The sequence below is a fragment of the Coregonus lavaretus genome (assembly GCF_964263955.1).
Source record: "Coregonus lavaretus genome assembly, chromosome: 33".
Taxonomy (NCBI): domain Eukaryota; kingdom Metazoa; phylum Chordata; class Actinopteri; order Salmoniformes; family Salmonidae; genus Coregonus; species Coregonus lavaretus.
Window position 1 is genome coordinate 32,355,537 of NC_140020.1, and position 14,526 is coordinate 32,370,062.

General features: G+C 44.3%; 1 pseudogene across 1 annotated transcript in view; it reads left to right on the forward strand.

Annotated features, from left to right (window-relative positions):
* LOC311108205 (kelch-like protein 29) overlaps positions 1 to 14,526 on the forward strand; it is a 208,891-nt pseudogene that overhangs the window by 150,073 nt on the left and 44,292 nt on the right. The window contains exons 9-10 of the transcript in view: positions 10,838 to 11,020; positions 12,911 to 13,091. The product of the transcript in view is annotated as a kelch-like protein 29 (transcript). The remainder of the gene's footprint in view (positions 1 to 10,837; positions 11,021 to 12,910; positions 13,092 to 14,526) is intronic.

Genomic DNA, 14,526 nt, shown 5'->3' on the forward strand with positions numbered 1-14,526 from the left:
AGACAGAGGCACTACTGAGACAGAAATGAGAACTACACACACACACGCACACAACTGACTCACACTAGACTCACAACTGCACAGGAGCACAGAGAAGATCATAAGATGATATATCATACTATTCGGTTCTGTCTGTCGCCTTTCGACTGAAGCACCGACCGAATTCACACACCGACTTCGCATTTACGTCGCCTAGCTCTGACTAGAGCCCTGTTTCAGCCAATAATTTAATTTATTTCTCATTTCACTTGAGTGATAGGACTTGAAATGTGTGAATTTGGAAGGCAATTATAGGGTTTGTTATTTTGGGTAGTTGCGAGCATATGCATGGGTATTTGTGTACGTGCTAGTGTCCAGCTCCTGGTTTGAGTGATTATTCATGCTGGTTTGTTTTAAAGAGCCAATGTAGCGTGATATTACTCTGTGCTACGGTCTAAAGAGAAAAGCGGCACGGTCTGGACCGCTTGAGAATGGCTGAGACACACACACTATGAAGCCGAAGCTTCGGAAATGCCTTCAGCATATCATGATAATATCTAATCTCTTGCAATGTCGAAAGATGTAGGAGAGAGTAGAATAGAAGATAACGGTGGAGACGTTGATGTTTCTGGGTCTTATTGGTGAAAGTTTGAACAAATACATCATTTTCAGATTATACATTTAAATGGTACCGTAGCTAGTATATCCAGTGCAGTGAATATCAACCCCCTGGCTGTTGGCATGACGACACAGCTTTCTGACCACTGACCAGAGGATCAAGTACTGGCTGGCTGATTTGGCTCAGTTTCTTCCAAGAGCTCTAGATTATGCAGTGTACTGAACACACACACAAACACCAAATCCACACATGCAATGGTTTTCACATAACCAGGCTGGATGATTGTGATGAATATTGTATGAGGCTGTAGAGTCTTAGGTAGGTTAAACGGTCACATTTTGTGTGTGTGTGTGTGTGTGTGTGCTGGCAGAGTGCCTGCTAGTGCTGAGTCCCTGTCCCATTGTGCCGGTCTTTCAGGGCCTGGCTAGAGTCCCCTCACAGCAGGCCACAAATGCACACACTAACACACACCCACATGCTACTACACACATACACACACTAATACACACACACCCACACACATACACACCCTGAGAATACCCTTAGAGCACACACTTACTTAGACTGAAACACACTCCCTGATTCTTTGCCAGAATACCCTCACAGTAGGGGCCACACACACACACACACACACACACAAACACACACACACACACATACACACTGTATCTGAGGCCCCTGGCCTCTTGATCCTCACCATACCAAATTACCTTCCTGGGAGAAAGAGCATAAGGTTAGGAGAAAGGAGGAGGAGAGGGAGGGAGTGAGAGGGCAGAGAGAAAAGGGGAGAGTGGGGCTTAGTGAGATATGAGAGGGATTGAGGGGAAAGAATGAGGGTCAAAGAGGAAGAGGACAGGGCAATGGGAGAGATCAAGGTGAGATATACAGAGAATGGATAGAGAGAGCAAGGTTGAACTGTGGAATAAATAGGAGAAGAGATAAAGATAAGAGCAGGAGGAGATAAAAAAAACAGAGGAAGCAGGCCTGAGAAGGGTTTAGCCGTCGGGGGGGAAAGAGGAGATAGCAGGGGCACAGCATGGAGGAGAACAAGGAGAGACCGAGGAGGCAAAGTGTGTGTGTGCAGTGGTGGGGAAAAGTACCCAGTTGTCATACTTGAGTTAAAGTAAAGATACAGTACCTTAATAGGAAATTACTCAAGTAAAAGTGAAAGTCACCCAGTAAAATACTACTACAGTAAAAAAAGTATTTGTTTTTAAATATACTTAAGTATCAAAAGTAAATGTAATTGCTAAAATATACTTACAGTGCTTTCGGAAAGTATTCAGACTCTGTCCTTTTTCCACATGTTGTTACTTTACAGCCTTATTCTAAAATTGATTAAATACCTTTTTTTCCTCATTAATCTACACACAACACCCCATAATGACAAAGTCAATAAATGTTTGTTTTTTAAACAGAAATACCTTATTTACATAAGTATTCAGACCCTTTGCTATGAGACTCAAAATTGAGCTCAGGTGCATCCTGTTTCCATTGATCATCCTTGAGATGTTTCTACAACTTGATTGGAGTCCACCTGTGGTAAATTCAATTGATTTGACATGATTTGGAAAGGAACACACCTGTCTATATTAGGTCCCACAGTTGACAGCATGTCAGAGCAAAAACCAAGCCATGAGGTTGAAGGAATTGTCCGTAGAGCTCAGAGACAGGATTGTGTCGAGGCACAGATCTTGGGAAGGGTACCAAAACATTTCTGCAACATTGAAGGTCCCCAAGAACACAGTGGCCTCCATCATTCTTAAATGGAAGAAGTTTGGAACCACCAAGACTCTTCCTAGAGATGGCCACCTGGCAAAACTGAGCAATAGGGGGAGAAGGGCTCAATTTTGAGTCTCATAGCAAAGGGTCTGAATACTTATGTAAATAAGGTATCTGTTTTTTATTTTTAATACATTTGCTAAAATATATAAAAACCTGTTTTCGCTTTGTCATTATGGGGTATGGTGTGTAGATTGATGGAAAAATGTAATTTAATCCATTTTAGAATAAGGCTGTAACGTAACAAAATTTGGAAAACGTGAAGGGTTCTGAATACTTTCCGAATGCACTGTAAATAGGCTTTCTAGGGCAGACCAGGGCTTTTGGCGCCGCTAGGTTGCTACGCAGTAGCCGACCAACAAAGCTCATGACTTCACGCTCCAGACCGGACACTGGGGGCCTGGAGTAGGGTTGCAAAGAATTTTGGTAACTTTCAAGGAATAATTGTAATTGTAATTTTACCAGATGATATCTAGTGGCCTTTTTGGGTATTTCCGATTATCACAGGTGTCTGTAATTATCGCTGGCCCTCTGTGTGGCCTTATCATATGTAAAATATTTTAACATAAAAAACAGAATGACAAAGCTGTAAAACATGATCATAAATATAAATCATAAACTAAGTGAATACCATTGGTGTTTAATATGATATAATGCCATAGATTACCGTAATTACAAAAGATTCCGATAACTTTGGTCAATTACGGGTAGCTTTCAGCCATAGGTTGGAGCAAAGAGACGAGCGGTGTGGTTGGTTGTGTGTGTGTGTTCTACCGATGCTATGCTCAGCAGGTGGGCAGCTCACCTCGCAGAGTTCCCGCCCCCCCCCGCCTCTCCCTTTACTCTCATGGTCACGACACGGGAAATAAACCACAAGCTGTCAGCATTTCAGTTATCCCACCATCCTCCCCTCCATCTTTCCATCCCTCCCTCCATCCACCCTTCTCCCCCACTGTCGTTTCAGTAGCTGACTGACAGCCGCCCCTGTGTGGGTCTGTTGTCAAGGAGAGTGTACTGTCTCACAACCCCTCAGAGGACATTTTAGCCACACATAGATTGATAGAGAGATGGAGAGAGAGGGAGCGAGATATTTTTTCACCTCCCTAACGAGCTGAGAAGCGTCTCTCAGCTTGACCTCAGGGAGCAGGGGTCAAGAGGCTACCGTCCAGATGTCATGTTCACTAGCAAAAACATTCTGCAATGGGAAAAACTAAAATGAGAGTTGCTTGTCTTGGCAGTTACTCCCCTGTCCCTGGTGTATGCATGAACCTTCAGGTTTTTATAATGTTGTAAAGAGAACAAGGATCTAAACATATACACTACCGGTCAAAGGTTTTAGAATACCTACTCATTCAAGGGTTTTTCTTAATTTTTTACTATTTTCTACATTGTAGAATACTAGTGAAGACATCAAAACTATGAAATAACACATATGGAATCATGTACAGTGAGGGTAAAAAGTATTTGATCCCCTGCTGATTTTATATGTTTGCCCACTGACAAAGAAATGATCAGTCTATAATTTTTATGGTAGGTTTATTTGAACAGTGAGAGACAGAATAACAACAAAAAAATCCAGAAAAACGCATGTAAAAATTTTTATGAATTGATTTGCATTTTAATGAGGGAAATAAGTATTTGACCCCTCTGCAAAACATGACTTAGTACTTGGTGGCAAAACCCTTGTTGGCAATCACAGAGGTCAGACGTTTCTTGTAATTGGCCACCAGGTTTGCACACATCTCAGGGGGGATTTTGTCCCACTCCTCTTTGCAGATCTCCTCCAAGTCATTATGGTTTCGAGGCTGACATTTGGCAACTCGAACCTTCAGCTCCCTCCACAGATGTTCTATGGGATTAAGGTCTGGAGACTGGCTAGGCCACTCCAGGACCTTAATGTGCTTCTTCTTGAGTCACTCCTTTGTTGCCTTGGCCGTGTGTTTTGGGTCATTGTCATGCTGGAATACCCATCCATGACCCATTTTCAATGCCCTGGCTGAGGGAAGGAGGTTCTCACCCAAGATTTGACGGTACATGGCCCGTCCATCGTCCCTTTGATACAGTGAAGTTGTCCTGTCCCCTTAGCAGAAAAACACCCCCAAAGCATAATGTTTCCACCTCTATGTTTGACGGTGGGGATGGTGGTCTTGGGGTCATAGGCAGCATTCCTCCTCCTCCAAACACGGCGAGTTGAGTTGATGCCAAAGAGCTCCATTTTGGTCTCATCTGACCACAACACTTTCACCCAGTTCTCCTCTGAATCATTCAGATGTTCATTGGCAAACTTGAGACGGGCCTGTATATGTGCTTTCTTGAGCAGGGGGACCTTGCGGGCGCTGCAGGATTTAAGTCCTTCACGGCGTAGTGTGTTACCAATTGTTTTCTTGGTGACTATGGTCCCAGCTGCCTTGAGATCATTGACAAGATCCTCCCGTGTAGTTCTGGGCTGATTCCTCACCGTTCTCATGATCATTGCAACTCCACGAGGTGAGATCTTGCATGGAGCCCCAGGCAGAGGGAGATTGACAGTTATTTTGTGTTTCGTCCATTTGCGAATAATCGCACCAACTGTTGTCACCTTCTCACCAAGCTGCTTGGCGATGGTCTTGTAGCCCATTCCAGCCTTGTGTAGGTCTACAATCTTGTCCCTGACATCCTTGGAGAGCTCTTTGGTCTTGGCCATGTTGGAGAGTTTGGAATCTGATTGATTGATTGCTTCTGTGGACAGGTGTCTTTTATACAGGTAACAAGCTGAGATTAAGAGCACTCCCTTTAAGAGTGTGCTCCTAATCTCAGCTTGTTACCTGTATAAAAGACACCTGGGAGCCAGAAATCTTTCTGATTGAGAGGGGGTCAAATACTTATTTACCTAATTAAAATGCAAATCAATTTATAACATTTTTGACATGCGTTTTTCTGGATTATTTTGTTGTTATGCTGTCTCTCACTGTTCAAATAAACCTACCATTAAAATTATAGACTGATCATTTCTTTGTCAGTGGGCAAACGTACAAAATCAGCAGGGGCTCAAATACTTTTTTTCCTCACTGTAGTAACCAAAAAAGTGTTAAACAAATCAAAATATATTTTATATTTGAGATTCTTCAAAGTAGCCACCCTTTGCCTTGATGACAGCTTTGCACACTCTTGGCATTCTCTCAACCAGCTTCATCTGGAATGCTTTTCCAACAGTCTTGAAGGAGTTCCCACATATGCTGAGCACTTGTTGGCTGCTTTTCCTTCACTCTGCGGTCCGACTCATCCCAAACCATCTCAATTTATTTGAGGTCAGGGGATTGTGGAGGCCAGGTCATCTGATGCAGCACTCCATCACTCTCCTTCTTGGTAAAATATCCCTTACACAGCTTGGAGGTGTGTTGGGTCATTGTCCTGTTGAAAAACAAATGATAGTCCCACTAAACCCAAACCAGATGGGATGGCGTATCGCTGCAGAATGCTGTGGTAGCCATGCTGGTTAAGTGTACCTTGAATTCTAAATAAATCACAGACAGTGTCACCAGCAATGCACCCCGTCCATGCTTTACGGTGGGAAATACACATGCGGAGATCATCCGTTCACCCACACCGCGTCTCACAAAGCCACGGCGGATGGAACCAAAAATCTCCAATTTGGACTCCAGACCAAAGGACACATTTCCACCGGTCTAATGTCCATTGCTCGTGTTTCTTGGCCCAAGCAAGTCTCTTCTTCTTATTGGTTTCCTTTAGTAGTGGTTTCTTTGCAGCAATTCAACCATGAAGGCCTTATTCACACAGTCTCCTCTGAACAGTTGATGTTGAGATGTGTCTGTTACTTGAACTCTGTGAAGCATTTATTTGGGCTGCAATTTCTGAGGCTGCTAACTCTAATGAACTTATCCTCTGCAGCAGAGGGAACTCTGGGTCTTCCATTCCTGTGGTGGTCCTCATGAGAGCCAGTTTCATCATAGCGCTTGATGGTTTTTGTGACTGCACTTGAAGAAACGTTCAAAGTTGAAATTTTCCGTATTGACTGACCTTCATGTCTTAAAGTAATGATGGACTGTCTTTTCTCTTTGCTTATTTGAGCTGTTCTTGCCATAATATGGACTTGGTCTTTTACCCTACCTTGTCACAACACAACTGATTGGCTCAAACGCATGAAGAAGGAAAGAAATTCCACAAATTCACTTTTAAGAAGTCACACCTGTTAATTGAAATGCATTCCAGGTGACTACCTCATGAAGCTGGTTGAGGGAACGCCAAGAGTTTGCAAAGCTGTCATCAAAGCAAAGGGTGGATATTTGAAGAATCTCAATTATAAAATATATTTTGATTTGTTTAACACTTTTTTGGTTACTACATGATTCCATACGTGTTATTTCATAGTTTTCATGTCTTCACTAGTATTCTACAATGTAGAAATATTGTAAAAATAAAGAAAAACCCTTGGATGAGTAGGTGTTCTGAAACTTTTGAATGGTAGTGTATGTTCAACCAATACATGATGTCTGTCCCATTATGTGTCAAGATGGTTGGCATTTACCTAAGAGCAGAGAATATACCATCAGCAGTACTATATATCAGCTGAATGTATGATCTAAACACATGTTCACTCCATATATTACATGTACTGTAGACATACATGTTTGGCATTTAACTCAGGACTAAGAATCACACATTCAGCAATACTGTAAAAGCACTATATCAGTTGGATATATGCCTGCAAATAGTACCTGGTGGTTGTGCTGTTGCCACTCTGAATACCTCAGAATTGCACTCAGCATTAAATCTATTTTTACACTGCTCTTATCTCATCCTCCTACACAAAATATACATGTTGTCACTATTTCCCTGTGTTAATAATCAGTCAGTGTTCGTTCGCCCATATCTTTTTTGTAGTTACAATGGCATCACATATTCATATTATTCGGTAAAGCTCTGGTAAATATGGGCCCATTTGCAATTCAACTGCCCTCTTAATCCTTGAAAGAAGAAGCAGTGCATTTTCCCAGCCATCCTATCCCAGTTTAAGTAGTATGTCATAGATATACAGTGAGGGAAAAAAGTATTTGATACCCTGCTGATTTTGTATGTTTGCCCACTGACAAAGACATGATCAGTCTATATTTTAATGGTAGGTTTATTTGAACAGTGAGAGACAGAATAACAAAAAAAAAAAACGCATGTCAAAGATGTTATAAATTGATTTGCATTTTAATGAGGGAAATAAGTATTTTACCCCCTCTCAATCAGAAAGATTTCTGGCTCCCAGAAATCTCTAGTGGCACAGTTAGCACTGCGATGCAGTGCCTTAGACCACTGCGCCACTTTCTTAGCTACAGTATACATATCTCCCTGGCATATTACATCATTTATGCAGCAGCATACAATACATTTTTGGACTCACCTTGTTGAGCTGTGCTCACTTAAACAGGAAGGTGGCGCGGCAGTCCATTGTGGGCAAATTTTGTCATCAAACTTTGTCATCAAAGTCTGTCATTCTCTGGATTTATGGTGGGAATTCGGGAGAAAAAAAAACACAGCCACTCCACTGAATAGCAGGCTAGTGATTGCTTTGCAATGCTTGCAGTTAGCCACTGATTCCTTCCAAACCAGTCATTGTTGAATTTGCGATTTCCAACTTGTTGTTTAATGTCCGATGGCCGATGAGCACCGATACGTTTTATCTATAATGTCTCTTCATTATTTCTCTTCATATGACAAGGATTAGCCAGTAGATTGTCAATTTGATTCATGATGATGACTGCTAGCTAAGACTTTGAAAGTAAGCTGTTGACATGATCAGTCCAATCAACGTTACTGTACATATAAGAGACAAATGTAAGATGATTTGACATCATTTTATCTGTGGACAATGACCTTGAGTCTTCTTGGAAGAGCACTTACATTTAAAATTTTAAAATTTTAGTCATTTAGCAGACACTCTTATCCAGAGCGACTTAGTTAGTGAGTGCATACATTTTTCATACTAGCCCCCCGTGGGAATCGAACCCACAACCCTGGCGTTGCAAACGCCATGCTCTACCAACTGAGCTACACGGGGCCTACACTTCTAATGTAACTCTATGTCAGGACCCAAACGGCGTACATTTTCGATGTCTACGCTTACTAAGGACTTAGACATGGCGGTGATTGTTTTGCTAAAAATGTGGGGCTCAAAACAGGTGGGGCTCTCACCTGCCCTGAATGATGGGTCGCCACTGCACATTGTCTATCTGCTGTTGAGGGCTAAGAGGCCTGGAGAAACACGTGGTGTTTTTGTACAGCTTATGACGAGACACCCGCACACACACAAACTACACATCACTAGCATCTTCTGCCAACAGTAGTGTGTGTGTGTGTGTGTGTGTGTGTGTGTGTGTGTGTGTGTGTGTGTGTGTGTGTGTGTGTGTGTGTGTGTGGAGATGAGATGCTGGTAGTGTCCTGAACACATGGTTGAGCACTGAACATGAAGAGAATACTTATACTCACAGAGATCTCACTGATAAAAATACACACACACACACACACAAACACAAACACACACACAGGTTAATGGATGTGCTGCGCTGAATGCCCACTCCTTGAGATGAGACCCAGAATTCAAATGCTGTGTTTTGTAGTGCTGCTGTTCTTGAATACCCACACATTGATTTAGCATATTGATTTAGTAAGGGATTGAGGGCATGCTGTGAGTTTCACTAGCACCTAGAGAGAAGTGATGTGCTATCTGTGGGAATGGAGAAGAGAGGAGGCCAGAGAGGAGAGAGAGCGCAAACTGGAGAAATAAAAGTGTGGAGAGAGAGAGGTGTTATCTGTGGGGACGGAGGGAGAGGGAGGGAGGGGGAGGGAGGGAGAGGGAGGTAGGGGGGGAGAGGGAGAGAGAGAGAAAGAGGGAGGGAGGGAGGGAGAGAGGGATGGATGGAGATAGGGGTGTTATCTGTGGAAATGGAAAGAGGGAGAAAGAGAGGCGAGCCTCACGTGTCCAGCCTTCCAAAATCCTGTCTCTTATGCCGATGTTGGCAACAATTTAGCTGTCCCAGACACGTTTTTGAGATCTGAGACAAAATCCCCATGTCGTTGCCTACTTGGGGGCGCGCGGCCGTCATTGACGGTCGTTTAATGTGAGCGGGTCAAAGACGCAATCTGAGGGCTACCTTGCTGTCTCGATATTTTGAAACAGGTTCGATTTTATCGACACAAAATCTGCAACACTCTTCTAGTGTGAGATGTGCGACGAAAAGTTTTGGGAACGGTGATCAGCAATAGCCAATGAGAGCTCGCCAGTGAGACGACCTGTTTCCCAGAATGTGTAGACTCTCGAGCAGGGGCGATGACTGCTACTGGTATGAATTTGTACTTGCCTTAAACCAAAGCGTCAAATCGGTACAGCTCTGATGTTCACAAGCAATGTTATTCAATTCAAAATGTTGGCTAGATTGTTTAACTATGTATGGAAAGCGTGAACGTCTGAGTTAACGTTTATTAAGGCAGGTATGAGCCACAGCTCGTAGCTATTACATTAAATCACATTGTTTTCGCGAGACAGAATGGTATCGAGAATCCTCAAGACCAAGTGAAGAATCTTGTAGTGTGTCTGTGTCACATCGTTTAGTGTGCGCACCACTACGTTGGCAACACACACAAAAACTACAGGAAAGATGGTCGTTTAATGTGAGAGTCTCAGCGATGTTAGGATTTTGAAAGACGTGTAGTGTCCACCTGGTTTACGTGAGAAGCCTGGGCTTTTGAGGCAGCCATAACCCATTTGAGAAACGATGTGCCTCTGAGCTGTCATGTGGGACATTCCCTCCAATTTTCCTGACACAAATGGACTAATTGTTTGTTACAAACATTGCTTGAACCTAACTATCCTATCACTATATAAATTGCACTGTAAATAAATAGCATATGTTTTTGCACATGAACTTCCGACTCCAAACCAACTAAATAGATTGCTGGGGTCCTCTATCTTAACAGAAACTCACTCACAAAATAAATATTCTCACCATATGGTACTGCAAGCACATGTTTAACAAGTTTCTCTTTGTCTCCTCTCTCCCTCTCATTTCCTCTCCCTCTCCCTCTCCCTCTCCCTCTCCCTCTCCCTCTCCCTCTCCCTCTCCCCCTCCCTCTCCCTCTCCCTCTCCCTCTCCCTCCCTCTCTCCCTCTCCCTCTCCCTCTCCCTCTCCCCTCCCCTCCCCTCCCCTCCCCTCCCATCCCCTCCCCTCCCCTCCCCTCCCCTCCCCTCCCCTCCCCTCCCTCTCCCTCTCCCCCTCCCTCTCCCTCTCTCTCCCTCTCCCTCTCCCTCTCCCTCTCCCTCTCCCTCTCCCTCTCCCTCTCCCTCTCCCTCTCCCTCTCCCCTCCCCTCCCCTCCCCTCCCCTCCCCTCCCCTCCCTCTCCCTCTCCCTCTCCCTCTCCCTCCCACACCTCATGCCTCCCTTCCTCTCTTCTCTCTCCCCCTCACCCCCCTAGGTGTGGCGGAGGTAATAGTGTTAATAGGTGGTCGCCAGGCCATCGGTATGAACCAGCGGTCTCTGACGGCGGTGACATGTTTTAACCCTCAGAACAGTAAGTGGTACCCACTGGCCAGCCTGCCCTTCTACGACAGAGAGTTATTCAGCGTCATCTCAGCAGGGGACAACATCTACCTGTCAGGTAGGCTAATGATGGGGACTGCCACAAACACACACATATGCATGCATGGACACACACACACACACACACACACACACACATTCTTACATAGTGTTAACATTAATATTCTTCCTATTATTTTAGAACTATATTCCTCCAGAGTTCTGTCTGTTCTCTCTTCCACACTCCTACACAGAGTTAGACCTTGACATTGGACTGTGAAACAGCACTACTAGGATTCGTCCTGCTGCATGTTCCCCTCTACCTCATTTCATATAAATGTAAATGTGTGTTGGGCCGGTGGACCTAGCCTATGTGTCTGTGGGGAGGCAGGCAGTCAGTGGGGAAATCAGCAGTGTACAGTAGTACTAACCATGGCTGAGAACTGTGTGTGTCCCTGCAGAGAATGGATGAAATGTCCACTCAGTTTGCTGCTTTCAAACCAAGCTACACTACATAGACAAATATTGGCAGTAGAATGGCCCGTACTGAAGAGCTCAGTGACTTTCCACGTGGCACCGTCATAGGATGCCACCTTTCCAACAAGTCAGTTCGTCAAATTTCTGCCCTGCTAGAGCTGCCCCGGTCAACTGTAAGTGCTGTTATTGGGAAGTGCAAATATCTAGGAGCAACAACGGCTCAGGTGCGAAGTGGTAGGCCACGCAAGCTCACAGAACGGGACCACCGAGTGCTGTAGCGTGTAAAAATCGTCTGTCCTCGCTCGCAACACTCACTACGGAGTTCCAAACTGCCTCTGGAAGCAACGTTTGCACAAGAACTGTTCTTCGGGGGCTCCATGAAATGGGTTTCCATGGCCGAGCAGCCCACACAAGCCTAAGATCACCATTCGCAATGCCAAGCGTCGGCTGGAGTGGTGTAAAGCTCGCCGCCATTGGACTATGGAGCAGTGGAAATGCGTTCTCTGGAGTGATGAATCACGCTTCACCATATGGCAGTCCGACAGACAAATCTGGGTTTGGTGGATGCCAGGAGAACGCTACCTGCCTGAATGCATAGTAATATAATATAATAATATAATATGCCATTTAGCAGACGCTTTTATCCAAAGCGATTTATAGTCATGTGTGCATACATTTCTACGTATGGGTGGTCCCGGGGATCGAACCCACTACCCTGGCGTTACAAGCGCCATGCTCTACCAATTGAGCTACAGAGGACCAAATGTAAAGTTTGGTGGAGGAGGAATAAGGGTCTGGGACTGTTTTTCATGGTTCGGGCTAGGCCCCTTAGTTCCAGTGAAGGGAAATCTTAATGCTACAGCATACAGTGACATTCTAGACGATTCTGTGCTTCCAACTTTGTGGCAACAGTTTGGGGAAGGCCCTTTCCTGTTTCAGCATGACAATGCCCCCGTGCACAAAGCGAACTCCATACAGAAATGGTTTGTCAAGATCGGTGTGGAAGAACTTGACTGGCCTGCACAGAGCCCTGAACTCAATCCCATCAAACACCTTTGGGATGAATTGGAACGCCGACTGCGAGCCAGGCCTAATCGCCTAACATCAGTGACTGACCTCACTAATGCTCTTGTGGCTGAATGGAAGCAAGTCCCCGAAGCAATGTTCCAACATCTAGTGGAGGCTGTTTTAGCAGCAAAGGGGGGACCAACTCCATATTAATGCCCATGATTTTGGAATGAGATGTTCGATGAGCAGGTGCCCACATACTTTTGCTTGTAACAATAAGGGGTTGAAATAAGGGTGGGTGTGGGGGATGGTATGTTGGTGGTACCTTGTTATATTTGCCCCCAGCTCACAACGATTCAGTAAGTTTTTACTGGTTTCTAATAAGTAATATCTTCAATTCGATATTTTTAAAATTTATATTACATTTTTTGCTAGGGTCTGATATGATGGTGGCTGACTTGTGTATTATGTGTGTGTGTTTAAGGTGGGACAGAGTCGGGTGTGACAGTAACTGACGTGTGGTGCTACATGTCTCTATTGGACAACTGGAACCTGGTGTCTCGTATGACGGTGCCTCGCTGCAGACACAACAGTCTGGTGTATGATGGGAAACTCTATACCATTGGAGGGCTGGGCGTGTCAGGAAACCTGAACCATGTAGAGAGGTAAGAGACTGACAAACTTGGACACTTGTACAGTATATGCTACTACATGTGCCTATGGAGTGGAAACAACTGTGGCTTGAGCTTGTAATGCTGCTAGTGTAGCAGTAAAGGAAGCTATGGTATGCTAACGAAACACGTTTGTAGGTGCTCTGCGTTGGGAGCAGAGTGAAAATAGGAATACCATTGTGACACATAGACAATAAAGTACTATTCCATTTATGTAGGACATTGTATGTAGGCTATACTTATACTGAAGTTATTTTAGTGTCTTTTATGTTACGAGGTCACATCAACTTTTACTTTTTCAATAGAGCTCCTTATGTATCGATGTCCTTGGGCAGAAGGATGGGGATTGTATGTAAGTCCCTGTGTGTGCAACTGTCTTGAGCTGTAGAAAAACGTTCCCCTTGAAGGACACTTAATGTCAAACTTTTTTATTAGTTAGTGGTTAAAATCAATTTCTGAACAGAAATAAACTCTTCCTTTCACGGCAGTCTAACAATGAGACAGGAAGCCTATAAGGTGATATGAATGGCAGTGGTAAAATGGCTTCATCTTCTGCTGCTCTCAACACAGTTGCCCACACACACACACACACACACACACACACACAACTGGGGTAGAATGTCTTCATATTTTTCTGCTCTCAGCCAGGCTGGGAAGATTAAACTGAGCAATCAAAAGAACATAACAGAATGTATTAGAACAGGCCACCGCTGCTCATTACAGAACGGAGTGGCTCTCCCAAGCCTCTCTCTCAATGTGACAAAACACACACACACAAGACAACACACAAAAACACACACTGAAGCTGTTCTCTCTCCGTGTAACATTGGTCCCCCAAATGGAATCATCTAATTTGATATGTCCCCATAACACTGCCATGCTGTGTCATTAAGACTGTGTCTGGCTGGAATATTGAACCCTGTAATGGAAACACATTTGATTCCTCTGCCTCGAGTCGCAGCTAGTAATTGCAGACCTAACATCGTCCCCAGGGTCGAATTGCTGGCACGTAGAGCCTGGTAACAGTGTGGGACTGTTTGTGACTTAGGGGGTGTGGATTTACTGAGTGACATGATAATCAATTCAAATTCTGAGCGAATCACACGACTATGAAACGTTGCTCCAAATCTTGGCGGAAAAGTGTTTATGTTGCACCACAGAAATAATTCCCTAGAACCCGAGGTAGTAGGAACATATTGCCGTTCATGCTAATCGGTAGCGAGCGTAAAGTTAAGACACGCCGTCAAAGGCAGTTGATAATGTATGTTGTGGTTGTGCAGAGCACTATCCCATTAAAAAGTACAAGCACAGTCTTTTTCCGCCCCAGTGGCAATGATGCAGAATGCTGCAGCTACTGTAAAGCACTGGAGGAGATTATTAGACCCATCTCTGTGGGAGATGGCTTGCCACTGGCAGTTTGTAGAAGATA